General features: G+C 40.0%; 1 protein-coding gene across 2 annotated transcripts in view; it reads left to right on the top strand.

Annotated features, from left to right (window-relative positions):
- The window catches only part of LOC134454160 (zinc finger MYM-type protein 1-like), a 29301-nt gene extending 16956 nt beyond the window's left edge, over window positions 1-12345 (top strand). For both annotated transcript variants that reach the window (XM_063204979.1, XM_063204988.1), the window contains 2 exons: window positions 10201-10384; window positions 11033-12345. The gene's annotated coding sequence lies outside the window, so the exon portion shown is untranslated. The remainder of the gene's footprint in view (window positions 1-10200; window positions 10385-11032) is intronic.
- Window positions 12346-22212: the final 9867 nt, after the last annotated feature.

The raw sequence follows: 22212 nt of genomic DNA, 5'->3' as shown, positions 1-22212 counted from the left end.
GGCTTAAGGGTTACAGAAGGTCTGCTATTGCAGGGCTCCAGACTAACTTTTTGCACTGGTTGCACTTAGGTGCAGCCAAATGTTTTCACCACCACATAGGCCTACACACACGCACCTCAGCTTTAAAAAATAATAATTACAAATAATAATAGCAATAATAATAGCAACAATAATAGAATAATACGAATTATTATTATTATTGTTATTATTATTATTGTTATTATTATTATATTATTGTTGCTATTTAAAAGACCTGGAGCCTTTCATGTGCTATAGGCTAGTCTCCCAAATGTGCTCCTTATAAAAGACATGACAGTAGGCTACCTAAGTAACACATCTTGGATACAAGCAGTTTGGCTGGTAGAAAAGACCAAATTAGTAGCCTGTTAGTCAGTATGTGACTAGTAACATCAACATACCAGCCTTTTCTGCAATAAGGCTACGCACACGGCACAAGCACAGAGTTACAATATGAAGATGGATGGATGGATGGATAGATAGATAGATAGATAGATAGATTTTTTAACAAACCCTGCTAAAAATGTCATGGTTTTTTAAATCATTAGACACAAATAGCCTAGCCTATGTTTACAGTGGAATCTGAAGTGAATTGGGTTTTGTCTATTTCCCCGTTTTTGAGCGCTCTCCCTCTGCATAATGATTGTGGTATCTTAGCAAGCGCTACGAACAGACACGACAGCACTAGTGCGCTCGCTCGCTCACACACACTCTCTCTCTCTCTCTCCCCCTCTCTCTCGTGCTGTCTCGAGGTGCATGAACGATGGCTTACCGACTGATAGGCAGTATGTAGCCTGCCCTAGTCGCTATCAAAAAACTCACAGAAGTCCCGACAGACTAGCGCGTCACCTGTTGTTTGGCCAGCTCTGCACGCGGCTGAAACGGGCAATTATCTGCACCCGTCTGCGTTTTTGTGTGGCAATGTTTAATATCCGCTCAAGCCATTTAGTTTTTCCCCGTGATTGTGACTCTCTCGTGTTTAAAATATCCTCAAGTCATTTCCTGTTTTTACCGTGATTGTAACTCTCTCGTCCGTTGCAAAACTCGCCCGGTTGAGAACACAAAACTCGCTGGCACATGTGAACTCGGATAGTTGAGCGAAGTCGAACATTCTATTCTGAAACGTCGGGCTGCCTGTCCGCGAGAGGAAGGGGGAGAAAGCTAGTTCAGCGGAGTTGAAGGAATGACCGCATTAACACGTTTTATTGTGTGATGATGGGCCACTACTGTAGAATGACTATTAATTTTATGTCTATTAAAACGTTTGTTTGGTAATTGATTTTGTTCTACTGATGGCTGGTCGCACCAGTGCGCCTAAAAATATTTTTTAGGCGCACCATTGAAAAAAATGGGCGCATATGCGACCAAATTGGTCGCACTCTGGAGCCCTGTATTGGTAGTCAAGGCTGGTTATGGATTCTGTGTTCTATCAAAATCACGAAAACTTTGCCATAACTATAATGACTGCCATTTTTGTCATATCCTGTGTAGTATTTTCTCTGATTCTGTTAAAGACACACACACACACAGACTCTCACACACAGGTGTTGGGGGGCATTTGGGTGCACCTAGATTTTGTGCTGGTGCACCTGAAAACAATTTTTAGACGCACTAGTGCAACCAGCGCAAAAAGTTAGCAGAGTCCTGGTGGACATTGACTACAGGAATCCACTTCAAGGTGCACTGCTGGTTCTTTCTCTCCCCCCACTCTCTGAGAAGAGCGACTTCTTCTGTTAAAAGTGCACTGCACTATTATTTAACCATTATAAATGGTGAGTTGGTGAGTATAAATGTTTCAAACATACCTGCATTAACTTGTACTAACACATACACTCAATGATTAGCTTGTTAAATTACAAAAACATTATTAATTTGTGTTATTAATAGGCTTTGGAAAGCTATTTCATTTCTGTAGTCATTTTAAGATCGATGTTGTAATGGTAGTAAGTAAAAAAAACAATTGGAGGTAGTAAAAAAGTAGTAAAAGGTAGTAAATTCAACCTAGGAATATCTGTAGGCACCCTGCTTGCTGTGAATGTACAATTCTGCTCAGAATAATAGCAGTGCCTTTACAAATGTGAGTAAATGTCCAGATTCTTAAAATAAATTGTACTTTCATGAGCAAAAATGTATCGGGGACACTGCACATTCACTGCACATTCTATTTTAACTAGTGGTGGGCCGTTATCGGCGTTAACGTGCTACGATAATTTGAGACTCTTGTCGCGTGACAAAGAAAATATCGCACGTTAATCTATTCTCAAAATATGGATTTGGGGTTTGGAGATGCGCGTCACCATAGCGTTCGATTGACAGACGCTTTCAGACTGCCCTCCAGTCACTTCGCCTCTCCACCTGTTGCTCAGCAGACCTACTAAATATGAACAGTGTTTGCATGCTGTAAACATTAATCTCTCTGCCTTATTGTTGTTATAGTGCTTTGTCATAAGTGGTAGACTAGAGAGAAGTTATTGTTTGAGGTGAAGCAGACATTATTGTGTATCAGCACGACATAGCCTACATTTCCTCACGCATTGCATGGAACACAAACAACAGTCTTGTTCCAGAAATCTTGCCTGTGCCATAATTGCAAAACATTCCGTGTGATATAGGCCTACATTTTGAAGATTGTCAAACTGAAACTGTCAATATCTACAGTCGCTAAATGTTTGTGTTATGATCGCGCATTTGCGACTTATGTCAGACTGTAATACACCTCGCGGTTGTTGCGCTTGATCTAGCCAAACTTGCGGTCGTCGCGCTTGACTCTTTTTTTTTTTGCAAACTGAATTCATTTGGAGTTGTAACTCTGCTGGCATTCTAATGCAGAGAACAACTGTCAGGTTTAGGCTAAATCGATGTGGGCCAGTCCTTTAGGGTCTAGAACTTGCTCTAGATATCTAGTAGCATGGCTCTGACTTTGCTGTACCTGCTGCGCAGCTCCTCCCTCTCTGGAGCCGCTGCCCTTTTTAACAGTCAGTGGCAGATTCATTCTCTCTCTCTCTCTCTCTCTCTCTCTCTCTCTCTCTCTCTCTCTCTCTCTCTCCATTAGAAATGCTGAACTGTTGAGGTCATTTTGTTTAAATAGTCTAAATGTTTGATAGTTTTATCTGTATTTGCCTCTACAATTTATAGCACTGTTCATTTTGAAATGTCAGTATATTATGATTGTAAATGCTTCCTAACATATTTGAAACACCTTTCAAATATTGCAGTGATTTTTTTTCATCACCAAATATCAACCATTTTTTTGATGATGAGATGCATTTTTGAAAAAAGAGATGAGCTATGGTCTAATGCGCCATCTTAAGAAACCCCCTAGGTTTTTTTTCGTCATTATTTCGCTAGCGTGCCTATTCTGAATGAGCCATTTTGATATAGATTAATCTAGATTAATCTAGATTAATTTCATAATTACAGTGAGATTCATCTAGATTAAAAAAATTAATCTATGCCCACCCCTAATTTTAACCCTATCGCACCGGACGCATCATATTTGATTCATCAAATTCAAAGCCCTCTCCCCGCTGGCAAAAAAAGAAATTAGATCTCAAAAACATCTTGCGTGTCATTTCCAAACGTCCTGCAGTACACGGAAACCGCCACAAGAGAGCAGCGCTCAACAAGTTGACCACAGCTCGGCAAAGCATGGCTGAACAGGGGTGGAAGCGGTTTCCCTGACCGACGCGGAGATATCGTCAAATTGCAAAGGGTTTGTGTACAAATTTCCGAAATATAACTATATCCTTGAATTTGAACACTTGCTTTTTGCAATTAATCAAGGAAGAGTTTATATTTTTACACCGTGTTGCAGAGAGATCGTGCTAAAACTGATGAAACAAATAAGCACCATCCGGCGGTGGCAGGAAGTCAGCCATCAATGCATTTTGCCATAGGGAAACTTACAAAGCATACCACAACGATAATTTAACAAAATACACAAGTTGTTTTACTTCAAGACAAAGATATTGCCTTAAGAAACAGGTTTTACTTGCAATTTTGAAAATGTGATGCAAAATGTTGAAATTATGATCTCGTAAAAAATGCATTGAAGTGAATGGAGAAATGGTCCAATTGTAGTAATGCACCCATATATTCCAATTCCACATCAAAAGTGAATAATGATCTATATTACACTCATAAATAGATTGTTAAGCATTCGATCAGCTATGTTTTTACATATATTTAAAAAAAAATTCCCAACCAGGCTGTGGGAAATGTAAAATATGGTCCTGCTAAAACAAGGATAGGCTAAAAAATGGCAGGATCTCACTAAATATTTAAAGATAATCCTCAAGTTAAAATTGTCTGACAACTTTTTTAAATAAAAAAAAGTTGTAAATGCATTAAGTCATTTTTCAATGGTCATGAAATTGGCCTGGTCATTTACAGGGTCTCCGCGGATCCTTAAAAAGTCTTATAAAGTCTTACTTTTGATATTTTGAGATTTAAGGTCTTATAAAACATTATATTTCGCCAATTTTTGGAAGTGTGGTATTATATTTACGTGGGAGGTCTTATATTTCATCTGGGTAGCTTGAGTGTAAGAAAAAAGGTCTATTTTTTGACGCTATAAACCTTATTTAACCGGCATACGTCCCTTATCAAGATGCGGAAAAGTAGAGGAAACGGATCTGTGTTTGTGGCGCAGCGCAGCCCGCTGGCCACACAGCGGGGGGCAGGCGCAGACCTGTGGGCGCAGCGTCTAGCCTACTTGCATGTTCTAGTAGAAACAGTCGAAAAAGTGGTCGAAAAAATATGAACGTGTATCGAGATGGGTAGATAGATGCACGTTCAGTGTAATGTGGCTTGAGGACAAGAAATAAGACGGTTAACTGCTATCCAAAGCAACGTCGGAATATGAAGCTTGATGTTAACTGTGTCGGGAGGACGCATAGCCTAATCAGTCGTTGAGTGTATTAAATGTTGTCTATCGTAAGCATGTTAGCCATGCCCTCGCGTTTGGGTAGAAGCGTTTGCTAAATGTAAAGGGTTCATTTCATAAAGTCCATTATGACCGTATTCGAAAATAATTGTTCCTTCATACAATAGCCTACACTTTCAAAATCGCCTCTAGATACGTGACAGGCTATTTGATGCCTCTGTCAAATGCAAAATGATTTCGTTAACATGATGGCAGCATGAGGAAGTGAGCGCGAGGCAATACGAAATCGGATGAGTAACAGAATATGTACGAAGCCAATGATCTGGCAAGGTGCGTAATGTCCAAATCGGTAACCAGATGGGCAACGGTAAACGCGCTAAATGCTTGTTATGGACATGCTGGAAATCGCTTCCAAGTTGTGCGCTGTTTCTTGCGCCCATCTAGAGAATACCAAACTATAGACAGGCTAAGCTCAAAGTAGAACGCTTGCTTCTGCTACCCGTCTCTGATAAAGCGAGCTGGAGGAGGAGGAACGGCACTCAGAGTAGTCATACATTTAACCCTTTTGACACCAGGTGTCCTCTCTACTAAATAGCAAAGTGCATTCAACTATTTATCCATCAGAAATGATGAATTGTTGAGCCATTTTTAATGTGTACATTTAAAGGCATTTGATTGAACATTCATCTGATTTTTCTATAGGCCGTCAAAACATGCGTGGGACCCTCAATTAAATGCCAGTTGTCAATTAACTGACCATATGCATGCATGTCATATAATATTGTTAATATTATGTACTAGGCCTACATTTCATTATAGCAATGCAAACTAATAACATTAGCAATATTGCAATGCCTCACCCCGAGCGGTGGTCTTATATTTTATCATCAGAGGTCTTATATTTGTCTTAAAAAGTCTTATATTTGGTGATGCAAAATGTGCAGAAACCCTGATTTATTTAAAGCCTGATGCATCATATATGATGCATTAAATATCTCAGTGACCTTAAAGGGACAATGTGCAGGAAATGGTCCAAAAATGTACTGCAACTATGCTGCTTATTGAAATTGGGCTGCCTATTGCCAAATTTGATCTTTACATGAAAGTTTACTAAGTAATAAACACATATTTTCTAGTATGGTCCAAGTACAGTCATTTTTGCAGCTAAAAATGGCTATTTCTGGAAATTCAAAATGGCTGACCATGGATTCATGTAAGAAAAAGTGCAATTTCTCCAGTCATAATGAATACTTAGAATTTGATGCTGGTGGTAAGTATTCATGAAAAAGGTAACATTAGTGAATGGGCAGCATGAATTCTGGAAATAAACAACTAAAAATCTCACACAGTGTCCCTTTAACAAAATTTTCATTTTTTTTCACATTTCTTATAAGGGACCAATATTGAGGCAAATTCCAAAAAAATTGAATTTTCTGTCATTGCTTTCATGGTTCAGGTCTCACAGGGTTAAAGCAGGAAAATGTTGAAAAAAGAATTCAATTTTATAATATTAACAGAAAGCGAAGAAATGCATGGTCATAAAAATAGTAATGCTGACATCTGCCTTTGGAAACTCAAAAATGTTCTGTACATTACAAACTAACAAATTCTTGAAAATTCAACATTGTTGAGCATCCTGAACTAATATTTTGTTACATAACCATCGTGCCGATTAACAGTTTCACATCTGCGGTGCATGAAGTTCACCAAAGTACGGTAATGGTCAACGGGTATTTCAACCTAGGTCCATTGTATTATATCAGCGTATTTTATGTCGGCCCCCAAGTGTAATGAAGTAAGCTACAATTGTAATGAAGTACAATTGTAATTAATTAAATTATTCATCAAAAATCATCAAGCCGCCATCTAGTTTTCTTAAAACATATTGAAACTTCATTCGCAATTCTTTATCTGCTATGTCTTGAGATCATATCCACATTGAAATGATACGGATTGAGTGTAAAGGTCATGAAGAGTACTTCAAAGTCCATGTATGTCCAATTATCTCACTTCCTGTTGGGCGTGGCCATGGCATCCCATGACTTTTTTTGTTCATCTTAATGAGATACACACCCCAAAAAAATTGGAGTCTCTCGCTGTACGTTATACCGGCCCCGCCCCATAGGCCTATGCATTAGGGGGGCGCCAGAGAGCCCATGGGACGATTAAGGGGTGGGGCTGTTTTGGAGTTGTGCATATTCAATATTTACATGCAATTGTGAGTTTTTTTCGTTGATAAACATTGCGAAATATTTGTTTTGATTTTTAAAATTAGACACGTAAATTAATCAACCTTAATTCATCAAGCTGCCATTTTGTAATCTTACAAGATATCAAAATACCCCTTTGCATTTTATCATCTGCAATACCTTGAGCTCCGTGCTTGAGCCCTAATGAAGTACAATTAACCTGGGCTCCTGTACCTGTTGACCAGTGCCAGACTTGACTGGTTGACTCCATGCACCAAATTTTAATTTTCAAAAATTTGTTTGTTTGCACAGAACATTTTTGAGCTTTCAAAGACAGATGTCAGCGCTGATATTTCTATGAACATTGCCAATGTTCTTGCTTTGAAAATACAATGTGCAGTGATTGTGCAGTGAATTTCCAGCGTCCCCAATGCATTTTTGCTCAAGAAAAAACAATCTACTTGAAGAAATTTGACATTTACCCACCTTTGAAATAGAACTATCATTTTGACCACACATGTATATAGCATCTGCCGTGCTGCTGTGTGGCCTGTTCATGTATTAACTAGTCACGGGTGTGTCATGGGTAAGCGGTTAGTGCGTCAGACTTGTAGCCCAAAGGTTGCTGGTTCGACTCCCGACCCACCATGTTGGTAGGGAAAGAAATTAACCAGTGTGCTCCGCCATCCTCCTCCATGACTGAGGTACCCTGAGCAGGGTACCATCCTGCCGCACTGCTCCCTTGGGGTGCCATTGGTGGCTGCCCCCTTGCATGGGTGAGGCATAAATGCAATTGTGTTGTGTGCAATGTGCTGTGGAGTGCTGTGTCACAATGACAACGGGAGTTGGACTTTCCCAGTTGGGCTTTCACTTCACTTTCACTTCACTAAATGTGGCATCTGCCGTGCTGCAGTCCGATCCACCTTGGTGCTGTGTGGTTTATGTGGGATCCACTGTGGTGCTTTGTGGCAATTTGGCCTGTGGCATCCGTTGTAGTGCACAGTGGTTTCCTCTGTATATGGTGTGCTCTGGGTATGGAGGTAGGGATCTAGATGAAAGGATGTGTTATTTGTGACAGTCACCTGGGATGCCAATTCTATCATTTCTGTTTAGTGTGTCATGCCCACCTGTAGGTAATGGGTCTGGCTCTTAATGGGCTACAGTTGATTGAGTTGATTGAATAAATATAAATATATTCAAGACCAGTAAAGCTTTTGGAGTCAATGGAGGGTATAAATAAGATGCAAGGAAGATGGCTATGGGCTCATATTAGAGGGTAAACATTAAAGGAATACTAGACTTAGACATTTTTTTATTGAATCACCTCTAAATGTACGAATAAATAGAGAAAAATTCCCAAAACATCAAACCTTCATAATATAATTTTTTACATTTTTCCACTTAAAATTGGTAATATTAATTGTGGTTTGTAAAGGGTTGGTCGGTAATTGTATGTTCATGTTTGGATTTCACCATAAAAAGTAGAAAGAAACAGCACCAACATTTTTTCCAGTTATCGCCAAAAAACATGGTTGCATAATAGCCTTAGTCTGAGTGTAGGTGACGGCAAGCATGCACACATGAAATAACACTTCAGTGAGGGGGAAATAATCACTCATGGTAAAGTCAGGTGAAAATGGATTACAGAAACCTTCACATTTTTTAGTTTTTTTCAATGTTTGCATGCAAAATGGCAAATATTCATTCCAATCTGCCCAGAAAGGGTTGTTGCCTTAGATTGCCTGTTTTTTTTTAATTGAAAATCATGATAAAAAAAAGTGGAAATCGAGATTGTATGTTAAAAAAACGTAATATTTTTTTCCAATATCGCCCACCTCTTAGGTGCACTGTGTAATATTTGTTGCAGTTTCTTCCAGTATTCATGCTTCCCATTGATCATTTTAACCTTTTTCACAAATACTTACCACTACCATCGAAGTCATAAGAAAAGTAGTTAAACTATGAAGTTATACATGAAAAGGTGGATCTTCTCGATATCTGCCATTTTGAATGAATTTTACTGGTGTATATTAAAGGAGAAGTCCAGTTTTTTTAACATTAAGGCCATTTTCTGAGTGGTCTGCAATGTTTTAGAGTCCCCCTCACCGTTTATTTCATGTTTGCTGCAGTCTCTGTTATTTTGCTGATTTGGATTTGATCTCAACCAGCTTTAGAATGGCCGTCTATGAGCACCTGCAACTCTGTTCTTAAAATCACCTTAAACATTTGTTTTCGAAAGTCTACAGCTCACAAAGTGGTTAGGGGTGTTTACTAGCAGTCCCTAACAAGTTTCAAGGCGAAATATGGCTTCTGTCATTTTTTATTTGCCATTTTGTGAAAGAAAGTGAAAGTGAAACTTAATTTACAAATTGCTACATAAAACACGACAGATGCCATATTTCGCTACAAAAATTGTTAAGGAACACCAGTGAATACTGCTGAAGACTTGGTGAGTTGCATATTCTTGAAAACAAATGTTAAAGGTGATTTTAAGAACAGAGTTGCAGGTGCCCATAGATAGCCATTCTAAAGCTGGTTGATCTCAAATCCAAATAAACCAAATAACAGAGACTGCAGCAAACATGAAATAAACGGTGAGGGGGACTCTAAAACATTGTAGACCACTCAGAAAATGGCCTTAATGTTCAAAAAAGTGGAGTTCTCCTTTAAGTAATAAACGAATATATATCATTATTTCAATCTCTTATTATTTACGAGGTATTAAAAATATTAAATATTGAATATCAGAAAAGCTATAAACAGCTACTGGGATAACTATTGTGTTCCATGTTGTTTTGAGTAATTTGTAGAGCCAAAATAGAGCTTTCAAACAACGTCAAACCCATCTCTTTGTGATTTATATGGTCATAATCAAGGATGAATGGATTGTGTCCTACCCTCTTAATTAAACCTTTCCTAGTCCATTCCTCATTTGATATCAGTGCCAGATTTGTGTTTATTCAGTACTGAGGTTCTACCTTGCCACTAAACACACACAGTTTTATTAAAATCTGTATCGGCCGGGCCCCAAAGTGTCTGATTTCACGATAAAATGACCCATTGTAATTCAGTGTGATCCGTTTTTTTTGTCTTTTAATGTGTTTTTAGGAGCAGGATGGTGAATCTGGCCTGGCTCCAGCCCTGAGCTCTGAGGTGGTCTGTTCATCTCCAGATCTGGTGTCCCTATTTCAGCTAAAGAGATTATCAGTGCAGCTGGTCGACTGCCGAGCATCTCCAGGGCAACAAGAAACAAACGACAATAACAACAGAGACAGAGGAGAACCCAAAACTGGTATGCTCTCTCTCTCTCTCTCTCTCTCTCTCTCTCTCTCTCTCTCTCTCTCTCTCTCTCTCTCTCTCTCTCTCTCTCTCTCTCTCTCTCTCTCTCTCTCTCTCCTCACAAACACATTAGTTCCCAAAATCATACAATCAACAATATACTCATGGCCATCCCTCTTGAGAACACAGTGTTGTTATCACTGTAGTTACAGAAAGCCGATATCCACATGTTTGCAAATACGCAATGATCAGCATCAGCCATAATAGATAAAAGGTCCAAATTAAAATGTATTGAGGCCAGAATCTAGTCAATATGTGGGATCGTTAATGGGTTGCTGGGTAAACTTATTTATAAGGGTCTAGATGAGTGGTAATGATTTCTGTATTTTTATTTTTCAGAGAAGCCCCTTCTTAGAGTTAACCAGCGCATTCACACAGGAGATCGACCCCATATCTGACACACACACACACACACACACACACACACACACACACACACACACACACACACACACACACACACACACACACACACACACACACACACACACACACACAGAGCTAAGTTGAGGATCAACATGTGGGTTGGTTAACAGGATGCTGTGTGAAGGCATTTAAAGGGTCATGATAAATTGTAATGACTTTGTGTCTGTTTTTGCAGACAAAACCTATGACTGCCTACAATGTGGGAAAAGCTTTTCAAGACCAAGCACTCTCACAAGACACCAGCGCATTCACTCTGGAGAGACGCCTTACCATTGCGAACAGTGTGGGAAACGTTGTGCTCGGGCGGAAGCTCTCAAAACCCACCAGCTCATTCACACAGGGGAGACGCCTCACACCTGCCACCAGTGCGGAAAAAGCTTTCCGGAGCCCAGTAAACTTCGAGTACACTTGCGCACGCACTCAGGAGAGAAACCCTACCATTGCGGACAGTGTGGGTCACGTTTTTCACAGCCACATCATCTCAAACGGCACCAGGTCATTCACACGGGCGACAAGCCCCACCATTGCCAACAGTGCGGAGAAACCTTCTCGCAGGCAGATCATCTCAAACGGCACCAGGACGTTCACACCAGAGAGAAGCCCTACCACTGTGGAGAGTGCGGACGAGGGTTTTCGCGGGCGGAGCACCTCAGAGAACACCAGCACACTCACGGCGGAGACACCAGGGAGAAGGCCTACCCCTGTGAACAGTGTGGGAAAAGCTATACAGAGGCACGAAAGCTTATTGTACACCAGCGTGTTCACAGCGGAGAGAGGCCCTATCATTGTGCACAGTGCGGGGAGAGTTTTTCGCTGGCAGGAACGCTCCAGCGACACCAGCGCATTCACACTGGAGACAAACCGTATCAGTGTGGACAGTGTGGGATGAGTTTTTCACAGGCTTGGAATCTCAGCAGACACCAACGCAGACACACAAGGGACATGCCCTACTGATGGACAGCTGGCATCACTGATGGATGCAAACAACGCGATGGCAGGGCATCCACAACTTAGAGACTGCTACTGTGATCCTTATGGTACTTCTTGCACACATGAACTGAAGCATTACCGTGAAACCCACAGTACTTCGTGGCTGAACTGAAATTGTTGACGCACATAAGCGTCAAACAGGGAATTGCTAGAAATACACCATGGAATAAAAACGTACTCAACTACTGCTTGCTGCAGATGAGTTTGAGTTAAGTGTCTGATGGCCAGAGGTGGAAAGCGTAAAGAAAAGGTATACTGAAGTGAAAGAATCTTTGCTTTGCCTAAATCCTACTCAAGTAAAAGTACCTATCTTAACATCTACTTGAAGTAAAAAGTACTTCACTTAAAATGTAATTTGAGTAAAAGTACATAAAATATTTATTTTTTAACAAATGCTTTCCTCTCGAGAATTCAATGTGTCTTTTTCTTACATCGTCTCTCATAACCTCTATCTCTTGCTTGGCACCAGTACAAGTAAAAATACAATGGTGGAAATACTGTTTACAGTCCTGTGTAATCTTTAATTTCCACCAGATTATTTTTTTATTTTGCAGTCCATGTTTTTTACTCCTTACTCAGGCCAGGTTCCAGTGTAATTGAGTTATATACTTGGTCCAAAATGTACTGAAGTATAAGTAAAAGTTCTAATGTTAAAAAGTACTTGACATGTACTCATGAAAGCTACTGAATTACAATACCTGAGTAAATGTAATTTAGTTGCTTTCCACCCCTGATATAATAATCGCCTGCAGTTATTTCTATTACCCAAGATGTTGAATGCCACAGAGACTCGTGAGGCATAGCCTTCTGATTCCCTCCAAATTTAACAACATAAGACAAGACCTTAAGAAATATTTGTTAAAGAGGAATTCCGACCATTTAGCTACAGGCACCATAACCAATTTGGTCAAAGGCACTTTGAGTCATGTTAAGAGTTTCATAGAAGGTTAAATCAAAAATACTGAATTAAACCAAGATATCGCAAAACACGCCCACTCGATGCAAAAACGTGTCTCCAGAGCCATCTAATATCAGAGTTACGCCACTCCCATAGACCTCTATGGACCAATCTTTCCACAGCAATGGCGGCTCTCATGGAGCCTCACGGAGCGTTAACATGGAAATCCCCATTGACTTTAGTTCTATTAGAAGTTACTTAGTTCCAGGAGGTGGCCGTAGAACACAGAAAATGTGGTAAAGGTAATGTAATTTGTTTGTACTTAATCTTTGTTTGGTATGTGATGGTTCTGTGTTAGTTTCCAACGAACAGAAGTTTACTGTTAAGAAACATTTTAATCTACGCGAATCACATCACCAACCGACTTCCTGGTCCCCCGTTTGCGCAACTCTGTTATTAAATGGCTCTGGTCTGCTCAAGTTGGGTCTCCTAAGGGGGCGTTGTCCCCTACTTCTTCTTCTCTTTTTGAAGTGTTTGCGCAAGACGTGCGCTACTGCCATCTACAGCGCTAAGGGGACTTAATTGATTCTCAACCTCAGGACTCCGAAGGTCTCCTAACCGAAGGTCTCCTAAAGGGGCGTTCACCCGACATGAAGTGGATACCGGAAAGGAAACAAAATGACGCTTCTTGTTAGATCCACCTTCTTTGGTTAAATGCTTACCTGAAAGACCCACTTTCATGGTAATTGGCTCAATTAGCAAACTTTGCGCAGGCTATGATTTTCCCTTTGGGGTCATTCCATGTCAATTCACATGATTCCCTAGAGTCTCCCCAGGTGACCCCCTCCGATTTACCCGATATCTCACATACAGGTACCTTTTGATGTCAATTGAAAGAATACCAAGTATCAGCACCCTACGTCCAACGGTTGCGGAGAAGAAGCCCTCTAAAGTTGGGGTGCCCACTTTTCAACTTTTTGCATTCAAAATTTATAAGCAGATTTTGACACCTCTGGTTTTAATTTGAAGTAAGATACGGGCCTAAAAATCACCATGGCCCCTCAATATGACCCTGTCTACCAGATGATGTACTTACAAATGGCATGCCTTGATTATTTTTGGCTGTATTAAGCCTTAAAAACTGAATTTGTGAAACGCGTGATGAAGAGTTGCCACTTTGGGGTTCCAGATGTTGGAAACTATGTATGCTTGGGGAGTTATAATTGATATTTGGGAACTGTACTGTGTATTCCAAAAAAGTAGGGCATTCAGACTTTAAAAGATAAAATAGGAGGGACTCAAAAACAGCTTTGGGACAAAATGACCTTACGGTACCCTCTACTTAAGGGTGTTCCAATCATCAAGGGCGGAATTCTCCCACCCGCTTAAGTCAAAAAAAGCGCACAACAGCGCCTCCGAGCTTGCTCAAGCCAGTGAGTAAGCGGGGCTTAAGCGCGATTTCATCACTTGCGCACTTTGGGTGGGGCCAGGCCAAAATCAGGGAGTTCCCCATGTTAATCAATCCTAAGCGGATTCTCCCGTCCACTTAAGCGTGTTTGCCTTTACGCGCATCAAAGGGCTGTAGTAAGGTCAAGCGCCACTATGAGGTAAAATGTAATATTGCATTTGATGCTCGCTTGGCTCGCATTTTGAACATGTTACACGGTATGCTTTGTTGATGTTCCTTACCATCAGCGTGAGTCCGAATCGAAATTCATTCACAGTTCCACATAAACATCCTGCATTAATTGTGACAAAATATGACCAGCTGCCCAGAGCATGTTCTCATATCGGTGAACTTACAAACAAAAGCAGGTAATTAATTCATCAGTATGAGGATCATCATGTTGTCTCCACGGACGGTAACCAAAACCAAAAACACCTCGTTGCACCATGCACAAGTGGGCTAAATTGACAAGGCACGTCAGACTAAAGACCGCTGTTCCAGTCGTCCCAACAACCACCCAAAGTATGCCTATTCAAAAACAACCTTCACCATTTTTACTATGTTGTAGCCACGACGTTAAGTAAAGGGTTTTTATTGCAACTCCTCCACTTTTGTGATTTATTGGAACTCATGCATATGTGCATGTAACCTATTAAACTTTCTGAACTGATGCCCGACATACAAAACCACCACATACTGAGGTAGGCTACAGGTTGTCCTATCTGTTTTTGTAAGGCAGAAAATATTTCCTGAATGTCATTACAGCTAAACGTAAAAAGGTAGGCCTACATATCAGAGCATATCTTTGGCATTTCGATTCTGGTCTCTATTACACCCCATCAGCTGCGCGTTTAAGTCCTGGCTTGGCATTGCATGCCCATGTCCAATTAATTCCAATGTTTGCGACAGAACATAAAGTCTCCGTTTTTTCATGACGATCGATTTCCTTGTTCATTCTTCAGCATGCATGTAGCCTAAGTGTAATATGCTGACGGACAGCTGAGATCCACATATTTCCAATGATATTAATGTCACCTTGCTGTACAGAGAAGCGGAGAAGCACTTTTAAAAGTCAGCAAATACAATGTGTTTGTTTAACTGTGGGAATGATCAGCATTTTAAATCAGTTTTTGATTTCCGGAATTGTCCAGGCAACACGCCAAACTCAATTTTTAACAAAACGTTTAATCATGTTTATTATTTAAATCAACCTGTTCCCCAACCAAAACGCTCAGCTGAGTTCCCGCCAAAAGTACACATTGCGTTTACATCTCACTATCTCACCTCCACTACTCACCTTGTGTTTGTGAAAAGGAGCGGAGGTTAGATTTTGAAACGCTTTTGCAAGAGGACTTTTGGCACGTGGTTTTAAATTCAAAGTTAAAGTTCAGTGTTGGATCTCAATGGACTGCCGAGGTTTTCACATGGTTGATCTGAAAATCCATGCTCCATAGTTTCTTTGTAGCCACAACTGATGAACTTGGCGGAGACTCATCCCCCCATTTAGCATATATAGCTGTTTTTCTGAGTTAAGCGCGAGGGGTGTGGCGACGTTCCAGAGGGGAGAATACGCGCAAGATAAGACCGCGTAAAATATGCGCGCGTAAAACCGACTTAAGTGGAGACGGGAGAATTCCGCCCCTAGTGCCCACACGGTTAATTTGAGGCCTGATATTTCATTGAGGGAAATAAGTATTTGATCCCCTGTCAACCATTAAGAGTTTGTGTCCCGCAGATCAGATGGGCACTTCCAATCAACTTCTGAATTGAACACGTCTATAAAAAGTAATCAGCATGAAAGGAAAATTGAATATGCAGAAAACAGTCCATACTATTATCAGTCAATCAATCAAAAACCGTAAACACGCCAACATGGGACGGACCAAAAAGCTGTCAAAGGATGTCAGGGACAACATTTTAGACCTCAACAAGGCTGCTGCATTTCTTCCAAATTGTAAGACATACACAATGACCATCAATCATAGGTCTGCCTGTGGTTCCATACACGATTTAACTTTGTGGGGATTCAATAACCAGGAAAACGGAGGTAAAGCACCCAAAAGCTGTATGGGAAGAACTAGGCAATGATCTCAAGACAGCTGGGACCTCAATCACTAAGTAAACTATTGGAAACTCTTAATACCACAGTGGATCCTGCTGTGTATGTATGGTAGCCTCCCCCTGCTTCAGGAGGAACCTGTTCAGGCTCACCTGAGGTTTGCCAATGAACATCAAACTGGATTAGGATATGATTGGGAGGGGCTGTAATCAGATGACGTGGAAATTAAACTGTTTTTCTCAAAACACATTGAATTGTGTTAATGGCAGAGAAATGCTGCCTATGATCCAAAGAACACCTTCCTCAACAGCATGCATGAAAGTGGTAACATGTTTTGAGGTTGTTTGTCTGGCCAAGGCACAGGACAACTTCACATCGTCAACAAATGCATGGAGGGAGACATGTAAACGTTCGATGTTGAGTGCCAACCTCCTTCCCACGGCCACTAGACTGAAGGTGAGCCATGGATGGGGCTTCCAATATGCTCCATGACGATAATCCACAACAGGCCATGCAGCCAAAGCAACGAAGGAGTGGCTCAAAAAGAAGCACCTTAAAGTCATGAAGTGGCCTAGACAGCTTCCAAACATGAACTCTATAATAATCCTATGGAGGGAATTGAAGCTCCCATTTGCCAAGCTACAGCCATAAAACTTAAATGATTTAGAGATTACTTGCAAAGAAAAGTGGACAAAATCCCTTCTAATAGCCTATATCCGCAAACATTGTCTTCTATTTGTCGTCTTTGGCTAAAGGGGTCAATTTTTTCTTTTTTCTTTTGTTTTTGATATTCTGTCTCTCCATATTAGAATACATTTTATCATTAACATTATAGACTGATCATGTCTTTATTAGTGGCCAAACCAACAAAATCAGTAAAATATCAAATACTTATTTGCCTCACTGTATTTGCCATGAACAATGTACATTTATTTTCTACCGTGATTGATTAAATGTTAAATCCGCACCACAATTGAGATGGGTCAAAGACGTCTTTGTCATTCAGTGTACACCTTCCGCCGACTGTAACTGCAAAAAAAAACATGATTTTTAAATCGTTTCAAGTGAATGGATGACAGCCGAGGCTTTCATGAATTCCCTGTAACAATAAATAAATAAAAAGAGTTTTTAACAGTTACAGTCAGCAGAAGGCATCCGTTACACTGAATGACAATGCCATTTTGCACGTCTTTGACCTAGGCCTAGATGTTGCGTAATATACACGAGAATATGCACTTCTGATTAACCTTAGCACTATTGATAAAACGAAAAAATAACAGTTATGGAAACGTTTCCATGGTCATCTCTCAGCTGTTGTTAATTTGATTGATTGACTCATCAATAAATCTAGTAATGTACAGTAGGCGATGCTACAGTTGACCTATGCTAGTTTACCTATCTACACAACAGACTAGTCAAATTAGTAGGCTTGTTGATGGCACCACGGTAAAGAGTGAGAGACAAGAGCCTCACACAAGCGCAAAGGGGAGGAGCTCATGGGGGGAGGAGTTGGGCACTGTCGTATTGCAGAGCAGTGCAGGGAACTCTTCAAAGTGTTGAAATATTAGTCTAAACTTAAATTGTAAAAAGTATAGCAGCAAATGATGAAGATAAGAGATTGTGCAGAAACGTTTTCTTGGGATGGTAATTTATGGGGGAAAGAGTTGGGCACTATCGTATCGCAGAGCAGTGCAGAAAACTATAGCAGAAGAAGTATAGCAGCAAAAGATGAAGATTTTACAGATTGGTTTCCATAATGATCATAAATGAAACGTTTTCTTGTTTCTATCCTGTTATACTGTAAAAACTGTGAAAACACCTTGAACAAAAACACACAGCCAGTATTGTGGTAGTCTGAACCTCGATCAAAATGTGGTAAAACTTGAAATGAAGATGTCTGTGGGGACACAAGTATTTTAGCTAATGGAAAGGTCACAGGAGTTGGACTGGGTAAGGTGTATGGTGGCCCAAAGACCAGAAAATCCTTCTTTAAAGGGGAACTCCACTTTTTTGAACATTAAGGCCATTTTCTATTTCATGTTTGCTGCAATCTCTGTTATTTAGCTGATATGGATTTTATCTCAACCAGCTTTAGAATCGATGTCTATGGGCACCTGCAACTCTGTTCTTAAAATCACCTTAAACATTTGTTTTAGAAAGTCTACAGCTCACAAAGTGGTTAGGGGTGTTCACTAGCAGTCCCTAAGAAGTTTCAAGGTGAAATATGGCTTCTGTCATTTTGTATTTGCCATTTTGTGAAAGAAAGTGAAAGTGAAACTTAATTTACAAATTGCTACAAAACACACATAAAACATGACAGATGCCATATTTTGCTACAAAAAATGTTAAGGAACATCAGTGAATACTGCTGAACACTTGGTGGGCTGCATATTCTTGAAAACAAATGTTAAAGGTGATTTTAAGAACAGAGTTGCGTGTGCCCATAGACGGCCATTCTAAAGCTGTTTGAGATAAAATCCAAATAAGCCAAATAACAGAGACTGCGGCAAACATGAAATAAACGGTGAGGGGGACTCCAAAACATTGCAGACCACTCAGAAAATGGCCTTAATGTTAAAAAAAAGTGGAGTTCTCCTATAATGTAACATAGTTGTTCATATTTGACTTGGAGCGAGGGGTCATACAGTATTTATTTATTTTTTTAGGTCAGTGTCCATGTTATGCGGTGGCTCAATTGAACAACAGCTGTTGCCCTGTTCACAAAACTTGTCGGACCAAAGTACAGGTTGTGCAGCAAAGATGTCTATTACTTGTAAAAAAAAAAATGGATCGAGAAAACAGTGTAAATTAATATTTTGAAACTGATGGTGGAGGCAAGATAACATATGACAATGGGCAGCGCAAATTCTGGACGCAAAACTATTTTTTTTTCTTTTTACATACCACTCCTTTGGCGATTATCTGACTGGAGGTATTAACCAAACACACCAAAAGAGACAAAAGCTGTAAAGCATCGGGGGGTTTGAACAGGACAGGCCGCGCACGCCGACGAGGACGGTGTGAAAGGCTGATTAGAACAGTCGACAGAAAGACCGCAGTCCTCTCGCCGCCACGCCACGCTCTGATGTGAAACCGGCTTTAAGCTGCCCTGTCCAGTTTAAAATACACACCAGTTAAGAATTAAGCTTACAGGGACACTGCGTGAGATTTTTAGTTCTTGATTTCCAGAATTCATGCTGCCCATTCACTAATGTTACCTTTTTCATCAATACATACCACCACCATCAAATTCTAAGTATTCATTATGACTGGAAAAATTGCACTTTTCATACATGAAAAGGGGGATCTCCTCCATGGTCCGCCATTTAGAATTTCCAAAAATAGACTCTATTTGGACCATACTATGACATATTTGTGTATTACTCAGTAAACCTTCATGTAAAGATCAAATTTGGCAATAGGCAGCCCAGTTTCAATGAGCAGCATAGTTGCAGTACCTTTTTTGACATTTCCTGAACAGTTTACCTTTAAGAATGCGATTTGATACGATACGATGCAATTCGATTCAATCATCAGAATATATTGTGATATATCGATACATTTCATTTGGTCAGCTGACACCCCTGTGTGCACCATGCCTTAATGCCTTCTGAAAACCTATAAAATAAAATACAAATAAATCTCTAAAAGGCTACAAAACCCTTTCTAAAAGTCTTGATGTACACAAATGCATGGCTAGAGAAAGTTTAGCAATGTTGCTTCTGTCTCAAGTGGTCATCGCCCTGCAAAAAATACTCCAAAGTCATAGCAGTGTCCTTAATGAAGCTAAAACAATCCTAGACGGTTAACTGAAGACAGAAATCACAGAAACATGTGACAAAAATAAACAAGAATGGGGTTCTTTCTTCCAAAAAATATTGCTTTTAGCTTTGTGAAAAAAATGCTGCACAGAATTACTGCTAAATACTTTGTAGACCAAAATTGAAAACAAAGTTGAATTGTTAAGGGGAACATTCAAAGTCATCTTAAATTGAATAACCATACTTTCACCAAAACCCCATCTCCACTGTAAAGTATGGGACTGGGAGCATCATTATTGGACTACCTTGGTGCTTCAGGCCCTTTTCAATTTGCTATTATCAGTGAATTAATGAACTCACAAGTTCATTGTTCGACTTAAAAATTGCTTGTTAACAATAAAATACACATTCTGGAATAGTCCTGTCAAAGCCCTGACATACCCAATTGAGATGATCTGGCATGACTTCAAAAAAAGCTGCTCACTTCAGACATTCCAACCTTGCTGCAGAGGGGCCGTTTTGTAAAGAAGAGGGAGACTGTTAATCTTCATTGTTTTGCCCATCTGATATGCAACTACAGTAAATGGCTGGTTAAGGTTTTTGCAACTGAAGGAGGGTCAACACCTGAATGCAAAGGTGTACTTGCATGTCTTGCTGTCCTGTGAATGCTTAGATCTTCTAGCGAATAAAGATTTGATAACATACAACTGTTTGGGTGGTATAAGACAAAGCAGACATCATATATCCATTAGTGTGATTCTGGTGAAATCAGACCATATTTAACGACCAATTTAAATTAAAATGTGAGAAATTCTAAAGGGTGTCTATGTTTTGAAAGATGGCTTAATGAAATAATAGCTTTTCAGTTTTGCACAACTATTTTGACCTTTTCATGAATATTTGGAAAGTACTTAACTAATAAACTCTTTGTTTTGCAGTCAAAGTTTTGCAGACAAAGATGTCTTACCAGCCTGGATATTAAAGGTACACTGTGTAAGATTTTTAGTTGTTTATTTCCAGAATTCATGCTACCCATTCACTACTGTTACCTTTTTCATGAATACTTACTACCACCTTCGAAAGTATTCATTATGACTGGAAAAATTGCAGCTTTCTTTTGTGAAAAGGGATCTTCTCCATGGTCTGCCATTTTGAATTTCCGGAAATAACCATTTTTGGCTGCAAAAATGACTGTACTTGGGCCATACTAGAAAATATTAGTTTATTTCTCAGTAAACTTTCATGAAAAGATCAAATTTGGCAATAGGCAACCCAGTTTCAATGAGCAGCATAGTTGCAGTACCTTTTTTGGCCATTTCCTGCGGTGTACCTTCAATAATAAATATTTGGCCCTAATAATAATAATAATAATAAGTATAAAATGTATAATAAAGTCTTTGCTTTCAAATGTTCCATGCTCTTTATTAGGCCTGGGGAATGCTTCCATTGAAGCGGGGGGTTGGTGTTATACAGGCCCAACTGTAACTTAAATGACAAGACATTTTACTATAATCTGGATTTTAATGGTGTTCTGAGTGGTGGGTCAGAAAGATGCTATTCCTGAACCTGCCACTTTTTGGTCTGCCGAAAGACCTCCTGGAGTATGCGGGAGGTGAAAGTGCAATACCTTACATTGTAATTGATACTGTAATGTAGGCGAGGCTAACTTTGAAAAAGCAGTAGGCCTAACATGTAATAATCAGTATGCCTATTGAGTAACTTGTCCATCATTGTTTATGCCTAATACAAGGAGTTGTATTTCGTAATGAGGATCACATTCACTATTGAGCTTCAATCAAATGTTATTTATAGCCATTCTCCAGGGCCGGATTAACGCACAGGCTAGATATGGCTGCAGCCTAGGGGCCCCCACCTACCAGGGGGGCCCTGATTGACCAAAAGTGAAAATTTACAGAATTGTGACAAGATGCAATATTGCAAAATGTATCTGTTGTGTTCAGTAAAGTTGGTAGACATGTTATACTCAATTATAGCTCATAATTATGACACTGTCTATGCAAAATTGTAGCCTAGGAGCCCCAGGCCATCTTAATCCGGCCCTGCCATTCTCCCTTGAATAGGCCTACTACTACTACTACACTAGACTGGGAGTGGTCTTGCCAAACTCGCACGACTGAAATGCCCAGCTGCTTTTCCGTGCCATGAGATTAAGCTCCAAACCACCAGGTGGCGATAAGCC

Source organism: Engraulis encrasicolus, chromosome 1 (genome assembly GCF_034702125.1).
Source record: "Engraulis encrasicolus isolate BLACKSEA-1 chromosome 1, IST_EnEncr_1.0, whole genome shotgun sequence".
Taxonomy (NCBI): Eukaryota; Metazoa; Chordata; class Actinopteri; order Clupeiformes; family Engraulidae; genus Engraulis; species Engraulis encrasicolus.
Note: the sequence above shows the minus strand (reverse complement) of the source record. Positions and strands in the feature narration are given on the sequence as shown.